At 40.8% G+C, this 25260-nt stretch overlaps 1 long non-coding RNA gene across 1 annotated transcript; it reads right to left on the minus strand.

The window, feature by feature from the left end:
• Positions 1-785: 785 nt before the first annotated feature.
• Positions 786-10759, minus strand: LOC140707761 (uncharacterized). Its single transcript, XR_013545846.1, has 4 exons — positions 10694-10759; positions 8200-8377; positions 5458-5610; positions 786-3451 (listed from the first exon to the last, which is right to left on the minus strand). It is a non-coding gene; the product is annotated as an uncharacterized LOC140707761 (long non-coding RNA).
• Positions 10760-25260: the final 14501 nt, after the last annotated feature.

Below are 25260 nucleotides of genomic sequence, written 5' to 3' on the forward strand. Positions count from 1 at the left end.
AAGAGACCGAAAAACCTACAACAACCAGTTCTTGACACTGCTTTTCATTTTCCTGTTTATGATTTTTGTCATAAATTGGGTGGACAATCATAGGGTACTGAGTTGGATCCATAGATAAAGCAGAAAGTGTGGACATAACTTCCTCCCCAGCCCCCACACCCACTGCCAGTGTTATGGGAATCCCCTTACAGGAACTGGGGGTGAAGTCATGGACAGGCTTAACCTTGCTTTATTTCAGATAGAAGGGAGCCACAGAGCCACTATGCAGCCATATCATTTCCTTCAGACTGTTTCTTAGTTTGACCCCAGTTGAGGATTAGATGGTGTTGGTGTAATCATGCTAACAGTTGGGTCTCCCACTGCTACTGATCCTTCCCCAGTGCCAGGCCAGAGATATTGCTGCTATAACCAATAAAGTTATGGCCTTATTCCCTACCCCCAACGGTTTCTGTATCTGTGGCAATTCATCTTCTTCCCTTGAGAGACTTGGGCCCACTTAGCGTTAAGAGCACAACCTTACAATTAAGAAATCTTTATCCAGCATTTATCAATTCCCCAACCAGATAGCTTCTAAAATAGTGACAGTTTACCATGAAATTAGTCAAGGGTGTCATCACAGATTTTCTCCCTGATGAACAAATTGCAAACAATTTATCATTACTGTATTAATTCTCATTCCGGTGATTCATTACATAGACTATACATCACAGAGTTTTTTTTCTTTCTTACAATTAACAAATGCACAGCAGCTTATGATTATTGCAGCTACTTACCTGAATGCCTTCTTTTCTCACTAGGGACTTTTAGGGCAGGAAGCAATTTTAACACACACATTTTACAAATGTGGAGAAGGAGACATTGGAGTGGTCTCAAAAATGCTGTGAAATATTTAAATAAAACAGATTTTTTGGTGGAATTCTAAATGTTAACTTCAAGAAAAAAACAAAAATCTGATAGTGCTAAAAACCTATATATAAGATATGGGTATATACTGCAGGATCATTTTATGTATAGGGTGTTTATGAAAATGGGGCCAAGAGAGTGTCAGCTTTGTTCTTTTGTTTCTTGTGAGGACCTTTGGAGACTGCAGTGAAGGAGGCCAGCCCAAGATATTTAGCTGCCTAAGGTGAAGGATGGGATGCTGCCCTTCCTTCCTGCCATGTACCAACATCAACCAAATTGCTAGTTGACTCTTATTTCGCTGCCAGTTTCCTCCACTTTTATCTGAGGAGGGAGGGTGTAGATGAAGGCCACAGGAGCATAAAGCTGGATGTGTAGTCAACATCCAGCTTTATGCTCCAACAACTTGCTGCTACAAACCTATGTCCAGATTATAAATGAGAGATGAAGTCTCAGGATGTAGAAATTAGTATCAAGTTCTTTATTGATAGAGTCCCAAGCCAGGTGTATAAATATATTTTTCAAAAGAAAATGTGAATGATTCGATATCTAACGTGCGGTTTTGTATTATGCTTAGCTCCTGAAGAAGGCTTTGCCAAAATGTATTGAGCCAGAACTTTTTAACTACCCATTTAAAGAATACAGAATAAAGTACTTGATTCTAATTACTACATCCTGAGACTTCATCTCTCATTTATAATCTGGATTTCCGTGGATGTACCAGTTCCTTTCATTTTGCTACAAACCTATCCCCAATATTCTGCTGCCTCTGGCAGCTGTTTTACTCTGCTTAATGGTAGAACTGGTCTGCATTATGAACAGGTTCCGTCCCAAAATAGTAGTTCTATAAACAAGCAATTAAATTATCACACTACAGCAGGGCAGCAAACTTGTGACCCATGAAGGTAAATATAGTTGATGAGCTATGTATCATGGCAACTCCAACACTTATATAGGTCTAGCTGGGCCGGGGGAAAAAATCAAGATTATTATTATAGTTGGTGGTTGGGTGAACTTATTCAAATAGGGTAGTTTCAAATTATGTTGGGCAGCTCCTGCTAATTACAAAATTACAAAAATAGCCTGATTCCAAAGAATGAAGGGCCTGAGTTTTGGGGCCAGTCAATATTTTGCTGATCAGAGATCCCACCAGTGTAGTAACATGGGATTGTGCCACTTGACTGTTGTGCAAGTTGAGGGAGGGTTTCCTTCTAGAGTTTCATGCTTGTTTCTCCAGCAGGAAGTATTATTATGGAGACAGGGCTTCCTGATCGGAAGAAATTCAATGTGATATTCATCTTGAAATTTAAACTGAGTTCAGGAACTAGTATCACCTATGGCCGTTGGGTACCGTGGGAGTGGACTGGCTAGTCAGTTTGCATCTGTGGCATATACAACTAGTAGATGGACAAATGCAAACGTTTATAGTAATTCCTGTATACGTAGGCTGGTAATGCTGATATTAACAGGGCAAATCTGTTCTGGGTTTTGGCTGAAACTTTACCAAGAGCTACCCAAAGCACAACCCCTATTCCACCAAATAGGTTCAGCACCTGTATTCATGAAGGCTTTCACGGCCGGGATCTAATGTTGTTGTGGGTTTTTCGGGCTCTTTGGCTGTGTTCCGAAGGTCATTCTTCCTGACGTTTCGCCAGTCTCTGTGGCCATGGGCATCTTCAGAGGACTGGAGTAGGAACTCTGTTCATGCTGTGGACAGAGCATGGATAGAGTTCCTACTCCAATCCTCTGAAGATGCCAGCCACAGAGACTGGCGAAATGTCAGGAAGAACGACCTTCAGAACACGGCCGAAGAGCCCGAAAAACTCACAACAACCATTAGGTTCAGCACCTATTTGGTGGAGTATTTCAGCCGCCAAAGTCTGGATTTCAGACTAATGCACTATCCCATTGACATTGAAATCAACAGGCTCCACTAGGGAGGGCTGTGTCTATTCCACCCCACTCAGGTAGCACCTCTGGGTTGCTTTGGTTTTCCTATTTCCCTTTCTTATTTCCCATTGGCAGTGTTGTGTTTACAACAAGGACATTCTGACTTGGAAATAAGCATGTGCTACTAGTTGAGGCTTTGAAGGAAATTAACATTCTGCTTGTTATGCACATCATGAAGCTTTGGATAAAAAATGCAATCAAGCTTCCTTTATATCTCTTCCTCTACATTTTCCACTGATATCCTCCATTGGTATCATCATCATGTGTCATGGTGCAGTTAGTAGAACTGATTAACACCAGCTGAAGATTCCTTCCACATGAAAAGACACCAAATTAAAATGAATATTTATTTTGTTGACATACCACACTGAATGTTTCCTTTCCATAAAGACTGCTCCTTTACATCACAGTGTTTCAACTCCTTATAGTGCTGTGAAGTGGCAAGATGCTTTGGGACAGCTGGCAATCTTGAGACTGAAGAGGAGATCCCATACTTACTGGTCTGTTGCAGAGCAGGGATGTTTCTACATTGTGAGCTGTGGATGATATGAAGTGCTTTGCACATGTCATGTGAAAAGACTGGCCTGGTTCAGATATAGTTCTGTGCAGAAAACAAGATATAAACAAGTTTTTTTTTATCACATACACAATCCTTCCTGCAATCCCTTGGTAGCACATAAGAATGCAATCTAGATATCTTCAACTATCCATTGTGTTCTGTTAGATATAAACTGAGAAACTATGGCTACCAACCTTGGAACAGTGTAGATAATCTATAGTTTATTGTATTATAACTGTGCGTTTTTTCCTGAAGCTTATAACGATAAATATCTGGTTTTAATAAAACAGGAAAGTTACTTTGTTTTAAAATGTCAACATTGTGCACAGGCATTGTGACAAGGCGGGGGTGTGTGTGTTACAGAAACAGGCCCGCAAGGAAATGGCCTCTTATAATGCACATCCACAAATTATTAAAGATCTTCTCAGGCTGATGTGCCACTAGGTTCACAAAAGCAGACTGTGTAGCAGGTCAAATTAAAACAATGCAGAAAAAATCCACCTGGGAAAATCCACCAGGAAAAGTACCAGCATTATGGGTTAAACAAATCTCTCTCTCTCTCTCTCTCTCTCTCTCTCTCTCTCTCTCACACACACACACACACACACACACACACACACACACACACACACACACACACACTAACTGCACAGCTGCCTATGTATCTCTACAGTATGCTTCAATGATGCTGTTAAATATGATTTAGCTAACAAGCTGGTGAAATAGAATTTCTGTCTGGCTCTAGATTTCTCTGTTTATGGCATGAATGAAAAAAAAGCAAATATAAATGTAAATAGTAAATCCATAGGATGAAATCACAGATTTATTAAAGCAGATTAAAGCATCTGTTGGGATAGAGAACACATAGCAACTATGGAGAATTACTCATCTGAATATATGAACAGCTATACTTGACTGTGCCAATCTCAAGTACTTAATTTGCATTTACATTTACTGTCTAATACACTCTACAGCAGCAGCCATACAATGCAATTTATTTCAACAAACAACCAAGTCCATTTAGATATTAAAACCAGAATCCTGTATTTTTTTTTCTGATTTTATGACGGCTTAGGAAAACAATAAAACAGTTTCCTTGAGAATAATCGTAAAGTGAATTCCTGTTTTGCAGAGAGCCAACATTACCAGACATGTACGTACATAAAGATCAACTTATTATGCCTCATAAAAGAAGCGGAAAACAAAGACTGGCTTTTTGTGACTTTCAGAAATCTGATCTTGATGGATTTCTCTAATTTTTCGTTCCTGCTACAGCCAAGTCATTTCACATTTTTGAATATACACTTTTTGTTGTTGTTTCTGCTGCTGTTGTTGTTAATACAAATGATTTTTTTACAGAGTATCATGGAGGCATTTGTCCCTCATGGGTTTTCAGAACAAATGTGTACATTAAGTGATGTATGGAGAGAAAAATATGGTCAATAAATCAAATATCTGAAATAGGGCAGGGCATGGTGAACCTACATTTAGGCAGTGTATTGATGGCTTGTGATTGGAAAGGGAGTCGCGATTCTGTGGTGAGGCCTCCCCCATCCCAGTCCATTAGTTGTGCTTGCCAAAGTGTAACACAATTGTCTTCAGATGCTGAGAGACAGCAGTTGTAGATCTACAAATGCTTCTCCTAACCCCCCAACTATTTCCTTCCTTTGGAAGACAGAGCAGTGTAAAGTACACAGACTGTGGTAAAAAATAGCCTACTGCCCTCCAGTATGGTAGAAGACCGTATTTTCCTTGCTAATGTTGCAGTAAGATTCCGTTCCCAGTCTAGTCATCTGTGTCCATGTCATTCATCACCTTGGGCAGCAGTCTTGGAATGGTATTAGTTAAGGGAAGGGAAGAAAGTGAGATGATTCCGTATCTGCTTTGGCCAGAACCCATTTAATTCATGATCCATTCACCATCTTTGTATCTGCCTAAATGATTTACTGACAAGTCCAAATAGGTACCTGAACACAATAAAGTACTTGAAGTAATCAGAAATGTGCATGAAAGGAATAGAATGTAATAATGTCAATAATTAATATGACCTGACAAGTTGGTATGTTCATCAGTGGCTGGTGGTCTGAGCAAAGGGTTTGAGTCACAACTTTAAGTGAAGACCATCTGTTTGGACCATTGGCCATGAATGAAGATGTGCCGTCTAAAATGTTCCTTAAATATTCTTGTTCTGTAACTGTATGCTGGAAGGGAAAGAGGAAGAATATTACACACCACAACCATTGCCCTTTCCAAGCTGTTGTCTTACAGTATAGATAAACCTATTGTTTTCACTACTTCCCACAGTCAATCCTTTTAAAGTCAAATATTCTGAAGACATTTCCAAATTTTGGAAAGCCTCTGACAAGAGATGAACTGAACAAAATCCTTACCCATTCATGATTTATCCTATGGAGCATCAGTACTTCCCTTTCATATGCTTTTATCTCTGCAGCTCAGTTTTTATTTACAGTGCCCCCCTGTGAATTGGTTGCTGTTTCCTTTCAGGTCACTGTACTCTCTAACAACACCTTCTGCTCACTAATTTAACAGTTGCACTCCTTGTGTCTGTTAGCTCCACAAGCCATAAGAGATGTGCAGGGAATCTTTCCTTCTAACAGTCAGTCATTTCTGCATTTAAAATTTTCATAACCCTCATTCCTATGTCCATCTTCTACCCTTGCACACGCTAGAATTTGGAGAGAAAGCTGCCAGCTTCATTTAGATGGTCTGCATTTGAATTTTTTTAACCTCTTTATCTCTTTCGATGGTATCAATACATCTGTTAATATTAGGAAATATATCAATATATTAGATGACCATAGAAATAATAATAAATAAAAATAAATTGTTTCCTGTTTGGCACAGGGTGACAGAAAAGCGGTCTACAGTGGAGATTTTTTAGATGGAGGTATATAGCAGATATTTCCATAGGTCATTGTTGGAATGGACCACTGAGTTTGTCCAGCCAGTCTCTGGGAATGTTCTGGAGCAGTCAAATATATTAGTGTTCAGAACTGCCCTTGATTTATTGTTTTCTGATAATAAAGAGCAGCATTTGGAAATACAAATCCCTCATCTTCTAAAAAGAGAAGCTTAAGAATTTAGTTGTCAAAACAGAACTCCTCTCTATCTCAGCTGAACAGCGCCAGGTGGGATGAAGTGAGCTTTTGCAATACCAGGGTATGAGTTTCTAAACTCTCTTGTTTTGTGCCATCAGGTCACCTCTATGAATTTGTGGCCTCCAAAAAGTCATATTGTCATTAGCCCTGCTAAGCTCTTACAGACTGAAGACTGTGGGTTCCTTTATTGTATCATTATTTTCATGTTCTTTTTTCCCACTCCTTTCAACTTTTCACAACATTTTTGTCTTTTCCAGTGAGTTTTGTTCTCTCGTGATGCACCTCAGTTTAGTCCTTTTCATCTTCTTCTAGGGATAGATGAAGTTTGATTTAGCACCCATTTATTTGTCTTTCTGGTGGTCCATCATATCCATATAAACCTGCCCACCAAGGTAAAGGTAAAGGTTCCCCTTGACAATTTGTCCAGTTGTGTCTGACTCTAGGGGGTGGTGCTCATCATAATTTCCAACCCATAGAGTTAGCGTTTGTCCGAAGACAATCTTCCATGGTCATGTGGCCAGTGCGACTAGACACGGAACATTGTTACCTTCCCACCATGGTGGTACCTATTTATCTACTTGCATGTTTTCGAACTGCTAGGTTGGTGGGAGCTGGGACAAGCGACGGGGGCTCACTCCGACATGTGGATTCGCTCTTACGACTGCAAGTCTTCTGACCTTGCAGCACAGAGGCTTTAGCAGTTTAACCCACAGCACCACCACGTCCCCTCCCCACCAAAGCCACATTTCAAATTAGTTGTGTGTTTTCTTCCTGTCAGCTTTCTTCACTGTCGAGTTGTTTTGTTTCATCTGCTTTCATAGGGAAGACTAAATGATCACCTTAGAGCAGTGGTTTCCAACCTTGGGCCTCCAGGTGTTCTTGAACTGCAACTCCCAGAATTCTTCACCACCACCTCTGCTGGCCAGGATTTCTGGGAGCTGAAGTCCAAGAACATCTGGAGGCCCAAGGTTGGGAATCACTGCCTTAGAGGGGTGAGCTTCCCATACATTAACCTGACTATTATCTGAATGCCTCCCCAGCCTAAAATTAAAATAAATCAGGAACTGGTTTTCCCAGCTGATGGGAGAATGAAAAACACATCCCTCATGCCTACCAGTTCATTTCCATCCAAATTCCCTCCACACTAAACTACTTTCCTATTCTCTTCATCTACACTATAAGTATGGAGGCAGCAAAATAGGAGTGCACCCTTAACAGTTGCTAAGACAATGGGAGATTTATTTGCAGCAGCTCTCAGGAAAATTGCCTCTCCCATTATCCTCTGGAGCTTTGCATTCTACATTCAAAATATGGTGCTGAAAGAGAGCTTTTTGGATAACACAGACCACCAGAAAACAAATAAGTAGATCAAATCAAACCTGAACTCTCTGGGACCAAAACTGATGAACCCGAGGTTACTGTACTATGGCGTTCGCCCTTGTGGCCCCTGTTTTATTTAGTCATCACAAAGGCTCACGCTCCTTCCTCCTCCTCATGCTGCCACCAGATGTTATTTCTTTAACATCAATTAAGTACTGGACACTTAGGCTGCCAAACACAATCAGTTTATTGAACAGGGTGGAGTTAATAATCAGTTGGGAATTGAAGTATAAATCACAGGAAGCAAATCACATATATTAAACAAGGTTTGGTTCATTCATTTTAACTCACCCTATCTATCTTTGACCCTCCTGATCCAATTCCCAAGCCTCCAGCTCTCCAACCCTTTTCCAGAACTCCTTCTCTCCCCGGACCTCCAACTCTCTTCTCTGGCCCCACATTTCAATCTCTCCATTGGCTCTCCTGGCAAGGTTCCACCGTGACGGACAGGTGACATCTGGGCTATCTGCTACATAATGAGAAGGAAAGAAAATACAATACTGCTAAACAAAGCGGAATGTAGCAGAAAAAAGAGGAAGATGAGATGATTTCTCTCAATAAAGGAAGCCACAGGCTTGCATTTGTAAAACTTAAGTAGAGCTGTTAAGGCAGTGGTTGGGAAACAGGGATAAATTACCCCAAATGGGGTAAAAGTGAAAAAATCCTGGGGGTAATGAGCAGAGTGCTACCCCCTCACTCCCACCCCCACCCTCTGCAGTCAAACCTCAAATTGTAAGCCACTTCTCCCTATTACTTCCTTTGTTGCAGCAAGGAACTTGTAAATCCTCTGTTCTTTCAGAAATCGGAGATAAGCATGCTTGATTCATTACAGCTGTGGATTAGCCCCAGGCAATCAATCAATCCGGGGCTTCTGAATGACTGCTTCCTCCGGAAATGACTACAAGCAAGCAGCAGGAGGGAAAGGATCAAGTTAACGAGGGAAGGAAAGTGCAAGAGTCTGAGGGCTTTATCAACCTTATTTAAATGTATGTAGAAAATGGAGGGAGGGAGGATGGATGGATGGATGGATGTGTGTGTGTGTGTGTGAGAGAGTGAGAGAGACTGACTCAAAACTATGAAAAAGAACACGCAAGCAAAAGAGAAAGCTTGAATTAAGGCGGGGGGAAGGGTGGATTTTTAAGGTGCTGTCTAGGTTTATCATTGCTTTCCTTCCAAGAAGCAGTCGTCTTTGAATTTTGTGGCTGATGTCACCCTCTGCAGTGATCATGGAGCCCAAGAAAGTAAAATCTGTCACTGCCTCCATATCTTCCCCTTCTATTTGCCAGGTGATGGAGCCAGTGGCCATGATCTTAGGTTTTTTTTTATGTTGAGCTTCAGACCATTTTTTGCACTCTCCTCTTTCATCCTCATTAAGAGGTTCTTTAAGTCCTCCTCACTTTCTGTCATGCTTTTGCGTAGTCAATGAAGCAGAAGTAGATGTTTTTCTGGAACTCTCTGGCTTTCTCCATAATCCAGTGCATGTTAGCAATTTAGTCTCTAGTTCTTCTACCCCTTCAAAATCCAGCTGGTACTTCTGGGAGTTCTTGGTCCACATACTGCTGAAGCCTACCTTGTAGGATTTTGAGCATAACCTTGCTAGCGTGTGAAATGAATGCAATCGTACAGTAGTTGGAGCATTCTTGGGCACTTCCCTTCTTTGGGATTGGGATGTAGACTGATCTTTTCCAATCCTCCGGCCACTGCTGAGTTTTCCATTGATGATGATTTTAAAAAAGCACACTGGTCCTTTGATATTGGGCTGTGGCACCAGGGTGGGTGACATGACTTTTAGCCTGGTTCATTCCTTTTTGCACACCACACATAGAGTGATTAAAGTGGTAGGGAAAGCCCCCCCCCCCAATTCTGCATTGGCTGTCTCTAGTGAGCATGTCATTGCTAGCACCACTCTGGCAGCCACTGATGATGATTAAATCCTCTGCGAGCTAGCAAAAATTTAATGCAACTTGCTAGGCATGTTGGACAACTTACTACTCCCTATACCACACCATGGCTGGAGTGCAATGTGTTCCAGCAAAAATAGTGCACATCTTTATCAAATTTGGTGCATCCTGCTAGTTTGGTACACAGCCTGTGTAGATTCAATAATATTTTTAATTCAAATAATGTATGATTTCCTCTCTTTCGAATCAAGGGGGTAATGTCGGCGTATATAAATTTTTTGGGGGGTAAAAGGTAAAAAAGTTCCTTGACCCCTGGGTTAAGGACAGGACATTTTGGAGGTCACTAGCTCACAAGGTCGATGTTGCTTTGAAGCACCTTGACAGCGCACAACAAGAATGACATCCAGAGTGTGAAGACAAGAAAAGGAAAAAGAAGACCATTTAAACTGGTTTGTTTGTTTGCTTGCTTGCTTGTCCATTTGTTTGTTTGTTCATTCATTCATTTGTTCATTCATTCATTCTCTGGCTGCCTTTCTCCGAATAGAGGCAAATTCTGGATGCCAAGTCTTGAAATGTGGTACAAAAAGCCATCCAAAATAAAGGCACAACATAATAAAAATAAAAGGAAAGTTCCAGAAATGAGCATCATCAGGTTATTGTTTGGTTTGGGTCTGACACCCAATTAGAAGGAAGAACTGACATGCATAAGGACATTACAATATATGGCAGGTGGGCTGCAAGCTGTGGTGGCCTAGATTTGAAGTGTCAGAAATCACAATATTGAGTCGTGAGCTAGTGGGTGTGCATTCCAACATCACAATTAGCCATGGCCCATGTTAACCATTGTTTAAGACATGAGTTGCATAGCATATAACCATACATACCATGTGTTTTCTTTTCTTTCCTGTTGTCTGTTTTGTTTCTTTCCTGATCCTTTTGCCAGCTCCCTGCTCGGGATAGGTAGTTGAAGAAACAAGACAGAAACAAGCCACAGTTGCAGCATCAGATGTAGCAAGAACACGTGATTTAAATAAGCATGAATGCGTAAGCCATCATCAGTTCATGATATTTATTTATTTTATTTATTTATTTAATTTATACCCCGCCTATCTGGCCCACCGGACCACTCTAGGCGGCTTCCAAATATAAAATCAAATAATAAAACATAGACAAATACATAATAATCTAACAAGAACAGCAGTTTGAGGTTAGTCAGCCGCCTAGAGTAATCTTCATTGGTTAGATAGGCGGGATATAAATAAAATAAATAAATAAAAATAAAATAAATAGTCAACAAGCCATGGCTTGTTGGCAGAAATGGGTGGGCATATTACTGTAAGCCATATTTCAACAAACCATACTATGGCTGGTTGAGACAAATTATCACAGAACAATTAAGGGCCTTATCTTTCTCCTCTTCCCACTAGTTTTCTTTTACACTCTATGGAGTCTTCCACCCCCTATCTCAAACTGCGACTCTGGAGCCAAGCACACGAGCTGGACCTTGTGCCTATTTGTTTCACAGAGGCAGTTATTGTCCTGATTTGTCAAGGCTTGCTATGATAAAGGCAGAGAATTTCTGGGTTAATCTTGTGTCTCTTTCAAGTCAGTCTTGTTGTGGGGGGGGGGACCTCCACCATTCCTCTGCTTCAAAATGCATCTATTCCCGATAGCAGGGATAAATGCTATGTGACCAATAAAAGCCATCTTTCAAAAGTTTAACTCCTATCCTCTGTCTTACTGTTTTACAGGGTAAGCACTTCTGAGGTCAGATTTGTTCTCAGCCTGGACAGGCTGCAAGATTTAGCAGTCACATCTTTCAGGAGGGATCACCCAGCCAAAATAAATATGGGTATTGTGCTCCAAGTGCTCATATAAATCAATCTGACACAAAAATATCCATTTCTGTTTGGACAGGCAGAGAATGGGATAAAAGGGAAGTAATGATTTTCAGTCTGTTTAACTATATCCAATATAATATTGGCAATTCTGCTGAGGTCAGTGTTACCTCTTTGCAAGGAAGACATTGACCTATGCTTAACATTTAGCAAGTTCCAGGCAGCCTCATTGTTCTGCCAGAATAGGCTGGGCAGTCTATGAATCAAGTGAGGACAGTTTTCCAGCCAAAAATAGATGGGCACCACTTAGTAGTTCAGAGCACAAGCTGACCTTTCCTGACGTAGGATTCTGCACATCATTGCCAAATCATCAAGGCTTCTTCTTCTTCTTCTTCTTCTTCTTCTTCTTCTTCTTCTTCTTCTTCTTCTTCTTCTTCTTCTTCTTCTTCTTCTTCTTTTTTTTTTTTGGTCTCACATTTAAGGAAACATCTTGGTCCCTATCCCTTCCAGATTACTAGTGATCAGGTCAGCACATGGAACTGTACAATAAGTTATAAATTGAGGATGGGGAGCCTGTCTTCAAATTGGTAGGACTGCATGTCCTGTCTCCTCAATAACTGGCCATCTTGACTGGGGCTGATGGGAGTTAGAGTCCAGTAGAATCTCTCAGTCCAAAGAGGTTTATTTTCCCTCTTCTTAGCTGGCAATCTTTTAGTGTCCATCTAAGACTGTAAAAGCAGGAGTGTTGGTTGTAGTGAGGCAACCGGCAAGCCACCAGATCTGGCTGGTGGGCTTGAACAGGCTTGGTAGATCACTAGGTCTATAGGGCTGCTACATATAGAAATGGATGATGAGTAAAGTTGATGATTCTTATGTATCATTTCCAAAGTGAATCAAAATGGTCCAACAATGGAAGAGTTGGGGAATTAACCTGAGAATCTGTAAGTTCTTATACATCTCTGTGATCTGTTGACTTCACTTGCGCATAAGACTATTGTGCGGTTCAGTTTACCATTCATGAACATCATATTAACATTGGACAATATAGGCTTGCTGTGTATTGGTGTGTGCGCGCACACACAATCTACAGTGGAAATGTGGTCTGTAGGCAACTAGTGACTAATTACAATAACTCTAAACTGAATAATGTTACATGGAAGATTTTTGTGAAATCACTTGATTGTTGAAGTGTGGGAAAGGTGTATATGCCATTGTCCAATTGATTAGCAAAGTTATTGATTTACCACCTATTGATTAAATATTCATGTTTCCTGCACAATTGATTTACTCCTTAATTTATTTTGTGCAAGATTAATTTAGGATATAAAAGGTTAGCAGTAAATTCAGCTTGCTAATGATGTGCTAAAATAAATGCTGTGGTATATGACAGATCATTCATGATGGCAGTTAGGAACATGATCAACTCCCTCTCTCACCTACAGTAGAATAGTTTCACTGCTGTCAGAGATGCAGTTACTGTACTTCTGCACATCAGCTGTGTGAGCTCTCCAAACAACATGATTTCTCCTCTTCAAAATGTTTTGTTGTTGCTGCTTCTGCATGAGGACAGCATCAAAGGAGACAAGGGGCTAGAATTCCCTCTTTGCATGTTAAACCTATGTGTCAATCCTGAGTCTTGTGATATGGGTTTCACATAGCTGATCAGCAGCTGATAGGCAGAATAGTGGGGTTTGTTGTGGGGTTGTTTTGTTTTTTGTTTTTGTAATGTTGCTGAAGACAAACTCAATGCCTCATGCATGCCTCTCCGTGCCAAAGACCTCTCATTCTGCTGGGGCCAAAAATAACTCTCTCAATACCATGGGTTTCTGTGCTGTGGTAAACTCTCCTGGGGGGACCCAATTTGTGGGTGAATAACTTGGATGTCCTTTATCCAATCTTCACCAAAGTTGACAGGCATGTTGGGGAAAGACATAGGAAGCTCTGTTGTGGTTCCAGATTCTCTAAGTACCTGGGGGAGCTTTCCTGGGGGCATCCTCTTTGTGACTATATAACTCAGGGGTCCATTAAACAATGTTCACCAACCTTTCAGAAACTCTAGGAAAGTGTCTGGGGAAGCTTCTCTGCAATTTTGGTGTCTCCAGGTGCTTAGGAGCCAGTTTTATAGCCATTTAAAGTGAAGATGAATTGACAAATTGATTCATCAGTTCATCAAAGAATATTCATATATTCATATTCGTTGAGTCCTTAACCTTGATGAATCACAGATCAAAACAAATCACCATTTTTTCCATTTGTCCCCATCTCTAATCTAGACCTATTTCAACCTGGCCAGATTCAAAATAGCCTTCTCATTAGTTTTCATATCTTCCTTGCCCACCCTCTCAGCTTGCCACACTTCTTAAAAGCCATAGTTCCCAACCTGGGGTCCCCAGATGTTCTTGGACTACAACTCCCAGAGGCCTTCACCACTAACTGCCCAGGATTTCTGGAAGTTGTAGGTGGTAACAAAGCATAAACATTAGACCAGCCCAAGAGAAATTTCACAGTGCTTATTCTGATTGCTATACCACAAGGTCTTTGCGGGGCTCTACCTGAAGTACAAATGTTGACCATGACATTTCATTTCCAGTTAGTAGCCAATTATTAGTAGTAGTCAAGCCCTGTAAAGCACATAATAGGTGATCTTGCAGAAGTTAATACTAAAAAGCTCAGAGCCTAACTGTCTGAGGGACTGCCCAACTTGTCCTATCATTAAGATCTTCAGGACAGATCCTCTTGAAAGTATCATCACATGTGGAGGCCCACAGAAAATCTCCTATGGTGTTTCCACAGTGTGAAAAGTACTCCTGTCAGAGTTAACATTTTCCAGCACCCTGGCTGCTTTTAAGAAGTTCATGAAGGTGTATTTCTTCTATGTGGTCTTCTAATCTGTTTTACTCACCACTGAGATGATTTTAACAGCTTTGATTGTTGTGGTTTTCTTGTTTGATCTGTTTTTGTTTTTCAACTGTTTTTACTTGGTTTTTTAAAATCTGTTTTGGTGAGCACAATTTGTTAGTGGAAAGACAGGGTGTAAAAACTAGTTGTAGTTATTGTTCCCGTCATTTTCATTAACACAGTTGGAAGGCCATAGAATGCAACAGGAAATGGTGCCAGAAAGATGTGATTTGCAGGTTTAAAAAGGCACTGTGTAGCCTTCCCTCTCCTGCCTTTTCTTGCATGCCGACTGCTCTGCTCCTCTGATGCCCCTCACATATGGTTTCCTGAAGTAAGAGTTATTTTGTTCCTTGGTAAACTGGTGCACGGACATGGACTGTTACTGAGAACAAGACAGCAGATTGCTAAAGCATTTACAGGAAGCATTTCCTCTGTTGTTTTAAATAAAATGTCTATAACATAAAACTGTTCATGAGTCAAGTGTTATTGTACCACTACAAATCATATTAGCCATTTCTGAAATACCTTTTCAGTATTGCTGCACTTCTATACTGCTGTGACAAAGGCAATGGAATTGCAGAAGGGAAGAACTTTACATTTTTAACATTAGATAATATTTTTCCAATGTCCATTTGGATGGAGTTTCATACTTGACTTCTAAATGCTTACTTTCTTTGAATATTGTAATTACCTAATAATGGTTGTACAGTCATCAACATACCATTAGGGTCAAACTATGCATGATATTAAATGTATAACTGGGCTCCTGAATGTATGTTTCTTATTTACTCAGGCTGCAAGTTTGAGTTGTTTAATTGGGGTAACATGACTTACCTGCAACAAAGCTAAGTGAAATCAGTCAGACTTATGCTCATAGGAAAACCAAGGAGACCATTTCAGATGGGATCCACAATGTAGGAAAGACGCAAAGAAACTCTTTGCCCCAGTTATAGTCTCATACAGACGCAACCCCTCTCTTCCTCTATACACCAGCCTTTTTTAAACAAAAGAAGTGATCAGATGGATATTTGTCTCACTGTATAGTCTGCTCTGGAGATGGACTGGTTTGTTTGTTTTTTCTGGCAATCAATTTATGTAATAGCTAGAGTGAACCAGCCAGTCTTCAGAGTGTTCCTACATGCACCCTTCTGAATCCTATAAGGGGCTACTACTTTTTTGGTGTGGATAACTTCATTTTGGTTCATTTCCAGCAAGTGTGATAATTAGAAATGAACCAAAGAAAGCATGTGGCTGTCAATTTCACTTCTGCTGTCAATTTGTCAATATTGTGAAAAGGCTTAAGAAGACAGTTCAGCCAGTTCAAAATATTGGTAAATTAAACCTTTCCTCTGCTCCTGGTGGGCCAGAGTAAGTAAGAGGTTTTTTAAAAACTTACTATGTTAGCACTGGTGTGCTGCATCACTTTGAAAAATATAAAAAAAATTAAAGAAATATTGAAAGTGAATGGAGACAAGAGGGGGCAAGAAGGGTGATTTTTGACACAAAAACATATGGAGATAATACAGTGGTGCCTCGCTTAACGAGCGCCCCACTGAGCGATGAAATCGCTTAACGAGGGGCTCTGGGCCATCACTGGAACATTCGCTCAGCAATGGCCCCTATGGCGTTTTTTCGCTTTGCGATATTCGCTAAGCGATTCGCTTAGCGAATATCGCATAACGAAGCGGGGAGAACAGCTGATCGGCGGTTCCAAAATGGCTGCCGGAAGGTCCGCGCCGCATTTTTGCGCCCTGCCCTCGCTTACCGAGGGCGCGAAAATGGCGGCGCTATGGAGGAACATCGCTTAACAGTGAGTTTTAAAGCCATAGGAACGCATTGAACTAAGTTCAATGCGTTTCTATGGCTTTTAAAATTCCGTTTAGCGATGTTTCGCTATAGCGAAGGTTAATCCGGAACGGATTAACCTCGCTATGCGAGGCACCACTGTATATGCTAATTATAGGAATTAAAATTATCCTTCCTCTGTTCCTCCATGGAGCAGAAAGAAGCAGTTTTTAAGCCACTTAGGGCAGGTCTGATGTGCTTTCTCACTTAGAAAAAAAAATCCTCACAGAACTGGGAGGAGACAAAAGTGGGCAGGGAATGTGGTGAGGAATGCATGATAATGTTGTTACATGCCATTAAGTAGCTTCCAGCCTATCATGACCCTATGAATTAATGATATGCAGAAGGTTTTATCATTAATAGCTCTGTGCGGAAATTGCAAACTCAAAGCCATAATTTCCTTTATTGAAGAACATATCTGATTTTCCTATTTTCCTCCTGCCTTCTTCACCTTTCTCAGCATTATTGTATTTTCCAGTGAGTTTGCCTTCTCATAATATCCCTAAAGTACAATATTTTTTGTTTAATAATTTTTTGCTTTGAGAGAAAGTTCAGACTTTATTTTGTTGATTTTTTTGTAGGGGCGCAAAGCAAAAATTGAGACAGTTTTTAAAATATATATGTAGGCTTTGAATTATAAGGGAATTCCCCTTATCTATGTAGACCAGCAAAATAATTAGTCAAAATAAGAAGGAGGAACAATATTTGTTTCTTTTTATTACATGTTAGTAGTAAAAAGAAGGATAATTTAATTTGCTAAAATGGTATCATCTCTCTCTCTCTCTCTCTCTCTCTCTCTCTCTCTCTCTCTCTCTCTAACTCATGGCTGAGGAGAGAGTTCAATGTAACAATTGCCTCACAAAATGAAAGATGAGCAACAAAAACTAACTAAAAAACAAACTGCCTCAGAGTGAAGAAGGTTAAGCACCTAGTGGCGGGAAAGAGAGAAATCTGTTGATTGATTGCTTAAGAACAAGTGAACAAAAATTTAGTTTACTTAAAGAGGTTTTCTCTTCTAAAAGAGATCATGTGACCAACTGTCTTAGTAATTACATGCACAGCATGCTGGGTTGTTACATATTTCAACAGATTTGGTCTAGTAGCTGAAGGGGCTAAGTTAAGTTCTCTGGGAGCTGCTAGGCATTAGTGATCTGGCAGTCTCCCTGTACCCTGTACAGGCTGCCTCTCAGGAAGCTACCAGGCCCCTAATGCTTTGCAGTTCCTGCCCAGCCACCTCATCAATGTCAGAGACTTTATTTCTCGGCTAAAAGCTTTTACAAACCCTTGAAAAGACTTTGGCTAAAGCCCCCAAAAATCTGACTGGAGGAACTACTGTAGAGGGGCTATAGTGCAAAGGAAGGAAGGAAGGAAGGAAGGAAGGAAGGAAGGAAGGAAGGAAGGAAGGAAGGAAGGAAGAAAGAAAGAAAGAAAGAAAGAAAGAAAGAAAGAAAGAAAGAAAGAAAGAAAGAAAGAAAGAAAGAAAGAAAGAAAGAAAGAATGCTTATAGGGCATTCAAACTTTGCTATTAAGTAAACAAAAATGAAGCATGGAAGGGCTTAACATCACATTCAGTTTGGTCCTGAGCTGTCATGCTTGGAACCATTTGTGTTTCCACTAGGGGTAAGGGGGAAATATATGAAATCAATCCCAAATTAGGTCCTTTTTTTGCAATATGAGGGATTGAAATTTAAAATATCAAACAAAAGGATGGCCAATGAAACATCCTCCCCTTTATTTGAATGGAAGTAACAAAAACTCTGCAAGTGATTATACATTTATATGCAAATTTGCTATTTGATTTCCATAGAGACAGCACCACAATTATTTTTCTAGATTAAACAATTTCTTTCTAATTGCAAATCCCAAAGGTGATAAAGCTGGACTTAATTTACTTCTATATTTATCCCAGGAAGTACATAGCTCTAGAGAATCATTTTAATCAAATTAGATCCTCTTTGATAGGAACTTTTAGGCATCAATCTCATGGTTTCTTGGAGAGTATTCTGGGGTCTTGGGATGTAGTGGGGCTCTTCCTCTCCCGATGAAGAGGCGTATCAATGGGCCAAAAAGAAGTTCTGCCCTCAGAGCTTTCCCCCATGTGGTAAAGAAGGAATAGCTTTTGCATCTTGCTTTGGTTGGGATCTAAATTTTGCTGAAAATATCTGTTTCATGCATCCTGAAACTTGTCATGAGGAACCATGCTTTATCTCTGAAAATCTATATTTGCAAGACTGGTGGCGTAGACTAGAAAAATAAAATGTATGTCAAACCATAGGTATGTGTAAAAAACATGAACTGCTAAAATGCACACAGTTTAAATATATGCAGAAAGGTGCATTAGGTGATGGGGAAAAATCTACAAAATGTATAGCAAAATACATACTCCCCTGACTATACAATTTTAAATGAGAAAAAATTGCAAGAATTGTGAGAAAGAAAAACAAAATTGCATTTGTCATATAAAGAACTTATGAGATCTTTCGTGGCTACTTCATTGCCACAAAGATTGATGTTATCTTTATCAGGAATGGGAAGCATTTGGCTTTCCATGTATATTGGAGTTCTCATACCAGTAATTCTCTACCACTGCCTATGCTGGGTAAGGATTTTGGGAGGTGGAGTCAAAATATTCAACTCAGTTGATTTGATGTTCATGCAAGAATACAAAAACTTTAAATTGATGAAACAGAAAACATATTACTGTAAGGATTTTTTTTAACAAATAGAATTTCAACTGTCTAAGACAGGTATGATCTACAGTGAAATTGGCAGGGGGCGTTGTGAGGCTGGGTCTGAGAGACTGAAAGAAGGGCCTCCTGAAGGTTCCTAAAAAGCAGATGGAATCAGGTGTCATCAGCACACTGGTGGTAAAGATAAAGGTTCCCCTTGACATTTAGTCCATTCGTGTCCAACTCTAGGGCACGGTGCTCATCCCCGTTTCCGAGCTGTAGAGCCAGCGTTTGTCCATAGACAGTTTCTGTGGTCACATGGCCAGCACGACTAGACACAGAATGCTGTTACCTTCCCACCAAGGTGGTCCCTATTTATCTACTCACATTTGCATGCTTTCGAACTGCTAGGTTGACAGGAGCTGGGACAAGCGACGGAAGCTCACTCCGTCGTGTGGATTTGATCTTACGACTGCTGGCCTTCTGACCTTGCAATACAGAGGCTTCTGTGGTTTAACCCGCAGCGCTACCACGTCCCCACTACACTGGTGGTACCAGACCACAAAATTCTGGACAGCCTGTTTCAGGCTTTTCATGTATATCTGAAATAGTATGGGGAATCATGGAACTCTGAGACACTCCACGGGCTAATAGTCAAAATGTAGTCCCCCGGCACCACTATCATTCACAAAGTGACACCATGCAAGGGAAAATATCAGAAGCTGGGGATTAGTTCACCACCACTTCTCACCCAGAAACAAAGCAATTGTCAGGGCTGTTTTTTAACATGTGTGAATGATAGCAAACAGACAAGGGTATCCGGTAGACCAATGACTGCTGCCATTGTCAACATTCAGGCTACCCTTTGCTATGTAAAGCTTGTCATCCTTTTTCCTGCTGGCAAGGTAGGCACGATATTGTGCAGCATTATTGAGCCACTTCCTGGCATTTTGAATTGCGAGTACAGAAGCACAGTATCCCACATTCATAAACCAGAGGTTTTCTGAATAATTGAATTTCTTTATAAAACTGGAGTTTCAATAAACAAGCTACACAAAAATTCAATAACAAATTTCCCTCATATAGAATTACCCAGTGGTAGAGGATTCCAGAAGGTATGATCTATAATATGGAAGACAGAAGTGAGAACAATTTGGATGTGGCTGTAGTCCCTCTGTGTCAAACTCTTTTGAAGGGCTATTTTGGACTCCATGAAATGGTGAAGCAAAGAGGTGAGGAAGCACAACACATACAGTGGAAAAACATACACATCCTTTAACCTCTTGGTTGAACTCTGCCAAATACAGACTGGAAAGTTATGGTCCAATTTCATATCCTTTTGTTTGAGTTAGGCAAGCTCAAGAAGGAATGTGATAATGGACCTAAAGATCAAGAGACATGTTGTGTGCATCTTTTCCAAAAGATGTTCCATGGCTTTTTGAAATAATAATAATAATAAAAAAGGAAGCAGTTGCAGTTAGCAAAGAACACCACTGAAAGTCAAGGTCAAAATCATCCATACTATGCGAAAGCAAGATAGTGAAGAAAGACAGGGACAAAAATCAAGTCATTTGAAATGTGGTGTTCATGCAAATACAAAATACTGCCAGAAAAGCAAGAAAGTGGGTGTTGGATCAAGTCAAGCCTGAAGTCTCACTAGAGCAAAAATGAGTAACCTGATGCTATCCTTCCATGGACATATAATGGAAACACATAAGTGACCAGAATAGACTATGTTGCTAGGAAAATGGAGTAGACCAATAGACAGGGGAAAAGATCTAACATGAGATGAGTTGACTCAGTAAAGAAAGTCATTGCTGTTAGTTTGCAAGATCTGAGGAGTCCTTAATGATAAAGCAATATTGCAAAGAAATGGGGGAGCAGCAGGAAAAGAGAACAACCTAATGTGAGGTACTATTGGTTTGCAAGATCTGAGCAGAGCTCTTAATGATAGGACTTTTTGGAAATCAGTAACTCATATAGAGCAAAAAAGGTGGGGGGAAGGGTTTTTTTCAGACTTCCCTTCTGTCTCGCTAACCTTCACCTCAGCATTCTCCCATCATGCTGCAGCTTCTGTCACTGCTGCATCCTTACTCCTGAGTAAACCAGGCAAACTTACTTATAAGTAAATCATGTACATTTACTCATGAGAAAACCAGGTCAAACGTGCTTTGAGAAAATCCCTGATCACAAAGCAAAAAAAACCACTGTATTTTCACAGTTTAAATGAATTAGTTTCTGAATATTACTCTATTTTTAAAAATTCAATACTTGCAAGTAAACCAGGTAAACTTACTTCCAAGTAAGCCAGGTAAATGTGCAATTAAAGTCCTTAAACTTACGCATGGGTTAATCAGGTAAAAGCTCTAGAGGTCTTTCTAGAGTACAAGCTAAACAGGAGGCGGCAGCATGATGAGATGGCAGAAAAAGAAAATCTAATTCTAAACTAAATTAATAATGTTCATAGAATAATAGCATAGTTGAGTTGGACGGAGCCTATAAGGCCATCAAGTCCAACCCCCTACTTAATGCAGGAATCCAGATCAAAGCAGATCTGACAGATGGTTGTCCAATTGTGTTGGAGTGTTCACCACCTCCTGAGATATTGGGTTCCATTGTCATACTGCTCTAATAACTAAGACTTTTTTCCCTGATATTCAGCCTAAATCTGGTTTCTTGTAGCTTGAGCCCATTACCATGTGTCCAACAGTCTAGGATGATTGAGAACAGATCCGGCCCCTCCTCTGTATCACTGCCTTTCAAGTATTTGAAAAGTGCTATCATATCTCCCCTCAGTCTTCTTTTCTCAAGGCTAAGAGAATGAAAGAAGTAATGCTATTCTGCTTCAATCAGACCCGGTCTGGGATACTGTGTCTAGTTCAGGACACCACAGTTTGAGAAAGATATGATGAACTGAAATGTATCCAGAGGTGGAAACATTTGCTTCAAACAAATTTGCCTCCTCAGCCCAATGCTTTTTCTAATGTTAATTTATTCCTCACTATTTTCAATAATTTATATTCTGAATACCAGTTATCCTTTTTAACACTCTATCTCAGCCATAAAACTCTGTGACTAACATTAGACCAATGCTTTTTAATTTAACCTACTTGTAGATCTTAATTTAACCTACTTTTGAGGACAAACTGGAAGAGGGAGAACCCTCTACACCTCCTTGTGTTTCATGAAGGAGAAGTAGGATATAAACATAAGAGACCATAAAACAGAATTTCTTATTAATTATCTTCTCCCGTTTATTTCTTATCAGGTTGTTCACTTTGCTGGCTAGGTTTTAACTTTATTATCTTACCCAGGACCTTTTTCAGACAGAAGCCTCCATCGGTGCAGAACTGAACCTTTCACCACCAAAGACTTATGTGCCCTTGGTTTCAGAATAGTATCTCGTTTTCAAAAGGAAAGATAAAAGTGCCAAACTAGACTCATACTGGTGCCAGACCTTAAGTAGCTAAGGAGACAGAGCAGCTTTTGAATACCAACAGATCAGAGACCAGCATTGGCAGGGAAGTCCAGAAGCTCTTGATCCCAATACTACAAGCATCAGTCAGAAAAAGGTTGTATAAAATAGGTCAGTGGCTAGAGTAAAAAGCCACAGTATTCGTCACAAGGGAGCATGGGGTGGAGGCATAGAAGCAAAAAGGTAAAGCATGGAATCCAAGTAGCAAATTGGAGAAAAATGCTGCCTAAGCAGTCCTAGCCTCTGAAGCATTTCTGGTTTTGCTGGTACTGTATTTGGGTCATTCAGCCTTTCTAAAGTCTAGTTTCTCTCCTAAGTCTGCTGTTCACAGCAACTCACAACTAAGACTTAGTAAAATTACTTCATTGTTGTTGTCATTATTATAACTCCCAGAATCACCCAGCCAGCATGTTTGGCTTTAAGAAGGGACCCCACCATAGAAACAAGAGGGTTCCTGGGTCTGACTATTGTCTGACTGATGTCTCATTGTGTTATTCGTTTAGCATCCCAAATTATTTTAAAAAATATATCAAAAACATTCTAAATAATGAGTATATTGCTTTCAGGTGCACAAAATATTTAACGTATGCTATCCAGTGCAGAAAAAGTGTCATATCTGTTATGCAAAAATGTTAAGTCAAAATAGTTATCCTTTATATTGAGTATCTCGAATGTACACCTGAATATGGTAAAGGGTTTGAGTGTGTCAGAGGGCAATATTCTCAGGATACTAGACTCCATTCTAGCATGGTCACCCAAAGTGGAATGATGAGATCTGAGACACCAAAATAAGATGTACCAATTTTCCTCAGGAATTACAGTTGCACAGGCAGAAAGAAAATTGATAGAGTGAGAGGGATGGAGAAATTCTTGAAGACCAGTAACTGGACAGAAATAGTATTGCTAGGTATCATTGGTGAAGGATTTTTTTTACAGATAACAGCAGTAACAGTTGAGCTAACTCTTGTTAGTTCTGCATAGAAGGCAGCAATAGTAAACCACTTCTGAATATTTATTTATTTATTTATTTATTTATTTATTTATTTATTTATTTATTTATTTATTTATTTATTTATTTAACTTATATGCCGCCCACACTACCCGAAGGTCTCTGGGCGGCTTACAGCATTTAAAATACAATAAAAAGGCAAAATAAAAGGGCAAAATAATTAAAATGCAATTAAAATATATATTCTAAAAATTGCCATCAGACCTACAGCTGATATTATTTCAGTTAAAAGCCATTTGGAACAGGAAGGTTTTGACCTGGCGCCGAAATGTCATTAGCGTCGGCGCCAGACGAATCTCAGTCGGGAGGGCATTCTATAGTCTGGGGGCAGCTGCCGAAAAGGCCCTTTCTCTACAAGCCCTCCCTCTTATCTCCTTAAGGGATGGCAGCAACTGGTAACCAATGTAAATTAAACAGAATCGGCTTGATGTGATCTCTAACAGCTCCACCACTCACCAGCCGCGCAGCTCGGTTCTGGACCAGTTGCAGTCGCCGGACCGTCTTCAAAGGCAGCCCCACGTAGAGCGCATTGCAACAATCTATACGAGATGTTACCAGTGCGTGTGTAACTGTCATGAGACTCCGCTCGTCCAGGTAGGGCCGCAGCTGGTATAATTTCCGCAGCTGAAGGAAGGCGCCTCTGGCCACCGAGTCCACCTGGGCTTCCAAAGTTAGACTGGGGTCCAGGAGCACCCCCAGGCTGCGGACCCTGTCCCTTAGGGGGAGTGTAACCCCATTCAGGGCAGGGAAATGGCCCTCCAACCTGTCCGGTGAAGTACCCACTAACAGCACTTCTGTCTTGTCTGGATTGAGTTTCAATTTATTAACCCTCATCCAGTCCATTATCAGGTCCAGACACGAGTTCAGCACAGAAACCCGCCTCACCTGGATTGGTGGAAAACGAGAGGTAGAGCTGAGTATCGTCAGCATATTGCTGACTCCTCAGCCCAAACCTCCTGATGACCTCTCCCAGTGGTTTCATGTAGATGTTAAACAGCATGGGGGACAGTATTGAGCCCTGAGGAACCCCATGACATAAACGCCATGGGGCAGAGCAACTGTCCCCCAGCACCACCCTCTGGACACGGTCAGCCATGAAGGAGCGGAACCACCGTAAAGCACTGCCCCCAACTCCCAAGCCAGCCAGCCTGTCCAGAAGAACACCATGGTTGATGGTGTCGAAAGCCGCTGAGAGGTCCAGGAGTATCAACAGGGTCACACTCCCCCTGTCTCTCTCCCGGCAAAGGTCATCATACAGGGCGACCAAGGCAGTCTCTGTACCAAAACCAGGCCTGAAACCCGATTGAAATGGATCCAGAAAATCCATTTCATCCAGCAGCGCCTGGAGTTGCCCAGCCACAACCCGCTCCAACACTTTGCCCAAATAAGGGAGGTTCGCTACTGGTCGGTAGTTAACCACCAGCCTTGGGTCCAGGTTAGGCTTTTTAAGGAGTGGCCGAATTACCGCCTCTTTCAAGGTGGTAGGGACCACTCCCTCTCTCAAAGAGGCGTTCACGGCCTCCTGGACCCAGGTGCGAACCCCGATGGCAGATCTTTCAATTAGCCAGGATGGGCAAGGGTCAAGTGGAGTGGTAGTAGGACAGACAGATCCAAGCACCCTGTCCACATCCTCAGGTCTCAACAATTGAAACTCATCCATTAATACTTGACCTAAGCACGGTACACTGGACACATCCTCTGATTCTGCAGTAACTGT

This window comes from Pogona vitticeps, chromosome 5, assembly GCF_051106095.1.
Source record: "Pogona vitticeps strain Pit_001003342236 chromosome 5, PviZW2.1, whole genome shotgun sequence".
Lineage (NCBI taxonomy): Eukaryota > Metazoa > Chordata > Lepidosauria > Squamata > Agamidae > Pogona > Pogona vitticeps.